At 31.0% G+C, this 6936-nt stretch overlaps 1 pseudogene; it reads left to right on the top strand.

Annotated features, from left to right (window-relative positions):
• Positions 1-803: 803 nt before the first annotated feature.
• On the top strand, positions 804-5678 carry LOC132609407 (probable inactive patatin-3-Kuras 1; annotated as a pseudogene).
• Positions 5679-6936: the final 1258 nt, after the last annotated feature.

Genomic DNA, 6936 nt, shown 5'->3' with positions numbered 1-6936 from the left:
ATCAAAAGGTAGTTTCTTCTTTAAAAGTTTCCAGACCAGGAATGACCTCTTAAAGGGAAGATATTTTATGATTTGATGGAACTTTCTTGGTTTTTATGGTTAAATCTTTTTTTTTCCCACTGTTTCAGTCAATTCTAACAAATATAGCTTCGTAAATATTTGATGGAGATTAAAAGTTTTATTTTTTATTTTTTGACAAACTTAAAGGACCAAAACAGTTTAATGCATACTTAAGGAACTATTTTGAACCTATTCTCAAACATACGGGACCATTTTTATCATTTTCTCAAAACTTTACAACACCCGATTTCACCATGAGAAGTATGTTTAGGAATTGTTATTGAAGTGAAAAGGAATGAAAATATGAGGTGGATCCACAATGGAGCACTTGCCAAAGAGAAGAGTGTCTCAAGATAAAACTTTCCAAAAAGTTGGATTATCGTAATTTCATAACACCTTTGACTGTTTACATGATTATGAGCTGGCTTGGATTGGCTTATAAGTTGCTTATAAGCTGTTTTCAGCTTTTTTGAATGTTTGGCTGGCCAGCTTAAAGTTATTTTGTGCTTAAAATAAGCTCAAAAAAATAATTGGGTCCGTTTGACTTAGCTTATCTAAAGCAGCTTATAAGCCAAAAAAAAAAAATTGAACTACCCAACTTTTTTTTTTTTTTTAGCTTATAAGTTATTTGCTGCTTATAAGCTGCTTAAAATAAGCCCATCCAAACAGTCTCTATATAACCTGCTTGTTAGATGATGCTCAAGGTACCAAGAAAAGCTTAACACTAGAAAAGTTTATCTGAAATGTCAACTTTTGGATTTTTTTTTATTTTGCTTTTTTTGGTAGGGGCATCCCCTGTGGTGGGAGAATTAGTGACAGTTCTTAGTATTGATGGAGGTGGCATGAAAGGAATTATCCCGGCTACTGTTCTTGCTTTTCTTGAAGGTCAACTCCAGGTATATATGTAATGTATATATATATATGTAAATTTTTAGGTATGTGAGGCATCACTATTTTTCTACACTTGAATCGTATTATTTCAGTGCTTATTGTGTTGGATTCGAACTAATAAAGTGGCAATTGATAGTAGCAAATCTTGATCAATGATAAATCAGACAAAAAAAAAAAAAAAACTAAAAGAGGCATAATCTTTAATATCGTTTGATCGATTGACCTACATATGATAAAACTAATACAAAAGATAACATAAAATTATGGAGAAAATAATATCTTCTCTAAACAAAACTCTTTTAATACATTCTGGATACTATTGTTGTTGTGTGAGAAGGAAGGATCTTCAATTTATAGGAATCAAATATTTCCTCCAAAAAAGTGGTTATCCAAATATAAATCAAGATTTATATAAAAATTAAATCAATTAGATAAACTCTTTGCCGTTCCTTCTAGAAAAGAAAAAATCCAAATATAATAAGAAAAAATTAGGGCAAACCTTAACTTATTGCAAGTCAATAATTTTACTTTGATCATTGGTACTTTGGCAGGTCATCGAGTGATTCAATTAAGTTATCCTTTTCGTAATGCTCTATTTTTTTATTTTTTTTATTTTAGTTTTTGAGTTAACCTTAAGTCTCGAATGTTTCATGTGAACATAAAAGGTACAAAACGAAACCCCAACCTACCTAGGAGAAAAAAATAATAAATTCAGTTGGTAACTTAAATCGATCTTGTGGGAACGGTAGAGATTTGTTTGGTAAATTTTACACTCTCATTGTTTATAACTTAGTTAAAATAAAAATTACAAACTGCATTCTTCTTCCAGGCACTTTAAGGTTAACAGTTCTACTCAAAATTTTGTGTTGGAGCAGCACGTATAAATAGAGCAAATAACTCTTTTTTTCCCCTGGTCCTTCCGATCTGTCCTTGTAAATCTGAAAAAAGACTTTATTGAGTAAGATATGACTTAATTAAACAATTCATAAAAAGAAATATTATATGAAATTAATTACATGTATTATGCATTTTTTTTAACAAGTTGATTCTAAAGACAACAACTCTTTAGGTTGGCTTTCGGCCCAGCCTACTATAAGGGTCTCGTGCCTGAACTATATATAAAAATAGTTCAAAATAACAGAGATCTATTGTGTACTTGAAAATAAAACAATTTGTGAAATACAAGAAATTAAAGCTTAAATGGAATTGAACAAAAAAAGTTCTTTTGTATAAACGTATCTGATTAATGAAGGATTATTTCTGAGTCAGGAATTGGACGGTGTAGATGCAAGGCTTGCAGATTACTTTGACGTGATCGCATGAACAAGTACAGGTGGCTTATTGGCCACTATGATAACTGCTCCAAATGAGAAGAATCGCCCCTTCTATGCTGCCAAAGATATTGTACCATTTTACTTCGAGCATGGCCCAAAGATTTTCCCACCTGGGTATAGTTTTATATATTTAACAATTTTATTCTAAGTTTAACTTTTATACTAAGATCACTTAGAATAAAATTGTTATAAGTCAAGTAACCTACCATGACAAGCAAAATATTGTATCGATAATACAAAAAATTACATTCATAGTATAAATATTATACTTATATTTTCAATTGCAGTGCCTATCCTCCAATTCTAGCCCCTAAATATGATAGAAAATATTTTCACAAAGTTCTGCAAGATAAGTTGGGAGAGACTCGTTTGCATCAGGCTTTAACAGATGTTGTTCTTACAACCTTTGACATCAAGAAAAATCAGCCCATTATATTCAGTAAATCGAAGGTAAGTCTTCCATATATTATATCAGCTAGATATGCAAGTGTAGATAACGTGTTATTCGTTAGTAAAGTCATAGTTAACTTAATTTTGTCTCAATAAAGTCACTCAATTATGTCTAAGTATTTAGTAAAGTGACTTGACTTAATTTTGTAATCAATAAAGTCACTCAACTATGTGTAATTATTTGGTAAAGTCACTTAGTTTTATATCAATAAAGTCACTCAACTTTTATGTTTTCTCTTATAAAGTCACTCTAGTTGGATTTGTCACTTCCAGTTATTAAAATAAATCTGACTTGGCAAAATAAACTATTTTTTTATGGTAGCTCTAGACCTGAACGCTACACTAAGAGCTTGTTTGGCCTAGAGGCTAAAAATTACTTATTTTGAGAATTGTTATTCAAAAAAGTACTTTTTATGAGAAGTAATTTGTGGTTAGCTAATTCATTTGAAAAGTGCTTTTAACTATTTTTAATAAGCAGATTGTGTTTGGCTTGTCTTCTTAAGAAAGTGTTTTTGAGTATCAAATTATGAAAAATGATAAGTATCAATAAGCGTTTACTATCAAGATTTTACATAGAAAAATTAATTTACATAGCTATTATGAAAGACTTTAATTAAGTTTTGACTTTTAACTAATTAAAATTTAAAAATACATATTAAAATTTTCAATTAATAGAATACATAAATGAATAAAAAATATTAAATATTGATGAAACATCATTACGATGATTTAAATATACTAATAAACTACAACCAAAATAAAATTCAAAATCATTCCGCAAATTAAAAATCAACACAAAAATAAGTAGAATCCTTCAAGCATCATGAAGATTCTCAATGATTTCATCCCTAATGGATTAATGAGAGATATACTTAGTAAATATGTATTTATGCAGGGATATTTTTGTCTCAAAGAAAATTAATTTCTGCTTCTGCTTCTGCTTTTGCTTTTGCTTTTTCAAGAAGCAGAAATTTTCAGCTTCTTTCCAACGGCAGAAAAATTGCTTCTGCTTCTATTTAAAAACAGTTTTATTAATTGGCCAAACACCTCAAGTATAAAAAAAAAATGCTTTTTTCTAAAAAATAAATAAATGTTTTTAGCCTCAGAACCGCTAGGCCAAACAGACTCTAAATAATACAATATCATTTAGATCTGGACCTTCAAAACTAAGTTAAGTGACTTTATTATTATTAAATGAATATACATAGTTGCGTGACTTTATTGATACAAATTAAATTAAGTGACTTTAATGAATAATTGAGTGACAATTAAAGAAATTGACTCCTAATAGCTATTCTGTATTTTGAAACAAATATACAGATAGCAAATTCTCCTTATTTGGATGCTAAGATGTCTGACATAGGCTACGGCACGGCAGCAGCTCCAACTTATTTGCCTCCACATTACTTTGTGACTAATGATGGTCAAGGAAATAAATATGAGTTAAATATTGTTGACGGTGGTATCGCTGCTGGTAATCCGGTACATTCATTAATTCCCTCATATTTATTTAATAATAACTATATTTTTAATAATCACAATGGGTCTTTGATTATCATACCAACAAATATTATTTTGACATCGTTTATTTTGATACTTATATTTTTGCTACTATAACAAAATGTTATTTTAGAGAACATATAATACAACATAAAACATTCATGTAGATATACCAATTAGATGCATAGATCCCTGTATAGCTAACTACATTGATCTTCATCACAAATGTAAAGGGATGAGCATGTTCGTTCCCCATTTAGTTCAAAAGATAGGTTTGTATTTTATGTCCCCCTCTCTTATGTACTACTTTACTGGTGATTAATAAACAGGTAGAAGTCTTGCCAAACACCCCCTCCCCCCCTCCCCCCGAACCTCAAGGAGGATTAAGGGGGAAAAAACATGAATAATTGGTTCCACATAAAATATGATTATTATAGTGAAATGTTATTATAAAGGACAACTGTTATTGAGAGTTTTGACTGTATATATATGATTTGACAGGCCTTAGTTGCCCTTAGCATAGCAACCAACCGTGCGGCGGAAGCGGATCCAGCATTCGCCTCTATCAAGTCAATGAACTACACACAAATGTTGCTGCTCTCATTAGGCACGGGCACTACTGCAGATTTTTATCATACATACACAGCACAAGAAGCAGCTAAATGGGGTGCTCTTAAATGGCTATATCATAATAATTCCAGCCCTTTACTTCAAATGGTATCTAGAGCAAGTGCTGACATGAATGATTATTACATTTCCACTGTCTTTCATGATCTTAATGCTGCAAAGAATTACCTCAGGATTCAAGTAAGGACATCTCGCTCAATAACATTCAATACTCCTAATAATTCGTCGCTTTCAATTTATGTGACATACTTTCTTTTTTCAATTTATCTAAATAATTAATTGTTCATAATATGTAATACCAGGAAAATGCGCTAATAGGTTTAACTACCGTAATCGATAATGCTACAGAGGCTAATATGAACTTACTAGTACAAGTTGGTCAAAACTTGTTGAAGAAACCAGTTTCCAAAGAGGATCCTGAAACCAATGAGGAAGCTCTGAAGAGGTAAAATACATAAAATCTTTTTAATTGTAATCAATTAAATCGTAGTTAGATATTAACCTTAAAATGCGTATATTTTATAGGCTCAAAGGGCTCTTGGTATGTTATACACACATGTAGTTTAAAACGACAAGATTCAAAATACAGTAATTCTTTACGTTCTGAAACTTTGTAATTTTTCAAATTAAGACATATAATAAATTTGACTGCCAAAATCAAAGTGAATTGCTAAACATTGGGAAGATGTAGAATTTAGGTTTTAAAGTTTTTTCGTAAATCTATTTTATTTCTAATTATAATAATTTATTCTTTGTAGGTTTGCAAAATTGCTCTCAGAAAGGAAGAAACACCGAGCAAACAAAGCCTCTTCATAAATCAAGCTCTCGGGTTTATTAATACTAACTGTGCTAAAGAATAAGGGTATGCGTTAGCCCCTCAAGTGTTGTGTTATTTTAGAATTATTTAACTTTAATTTTTCAACCTCAAAAATAAAGAGGAGAGGGATAAATTTCCATAGAAATATTCTTCTATGTAATATGGTTGGACTATGTAACCCTTTGGTTGTGTTAAATAAATAAATTATCCTCCTAAGGAAGAGAAGAAATATTCGTGATTCTGTGCGACGGAATTTGAATCTTCTTTTCTAAGCAAATGGTCAAATCCCTCCCTCCCCCGACATATACGTATGACCAGATTACCAACTACACACCTTTTCTACATGAGGTCTTATTTTTTTTTTTTATTTTTAAACAAGGTCATTGGGTGTTACCCCACTGACTATTTTAATTAATAAAACAATATGTAAAAAAACATAGGGTCCTGTTACCCCTCCCCGAACCTTTTTAAAATGGAATATATTGCTACATAAAATGTCAATCTCAGCTAGGTGTCTTCACGGTTCGGTGTGGATTGATTTTTGGTTAAAATCAAAACCCAATTAATCAGTTTTGTCATTATTAAAATCAAACCAAACCAAATAAAATAAATATTTGTCGGTTTGATTATTCTCGGTTTGGTTCATTTTTTTATTTTTAACTACACATAAATGGGTATCATTTTCAAACATATCACAAAAAGTCGCATACCAAAATTAACGTGTTTCTAAGATGAAGCAAAAGAAATTTAGGTAAATATTTGAGTAATTGATCCAAGTTCCATCATTAGGTACATTCATCAAATACATTAGCATATTAGGAGTGTATTCCCTATCAAATGCAACATCAGATCAGTAAGAAGATTTAAGGCATTAAAGGAGTTGTGCCTCAGATTTGATAATCTCATCTTTTATCATAAGGTACTGTAATATTCGTTTGCCTAAAAAAATTAGGCTGTTCATTGATTGTTTCAAAATGCTAGTAAAAGAATTCTAAGACTCTTGCAGAAAACGTGCAGCAGATGAGTTCAGATCAGCAGAAGTCAAGCTAACTATTTTTTTTTTTTTTTTTAAATAGTTTTGTTGCAGGGGTATCGCAAAAAAAGATACAAATCCTCGAAGAATTGGCGGACAGCTGTCTCTCTCTCCCTCTTCTTTATTTTTCGTTCGCTGCCGCCGCTGATCAACCGGAATCCGGAGACATCAGATCTCGCTGGAATTTCAGCAACACCGTCTTCGTCTCAGTGTCTCTCGTCACT

Source organism: Lycium barbarum, chromosome 9, assembly GCF_019175385.1.
Source record: "Lycium barbarum isolate Lr01 chromosome 9, ASM1917538v2, whole genome shotgun sequence".
Classification (NCBI taxonomy): domain Eukaryota; kingdom Viridiplantae; phylum Streptophyta; class Magnoliopsida; order Solanales; family Solanaceae; genus Lycium; species Lycium barbarum.
Note: the sequence above shows the minus strand (reverse complement) of the source record. Positions and strands in the feature narration are given on the sequence as shown.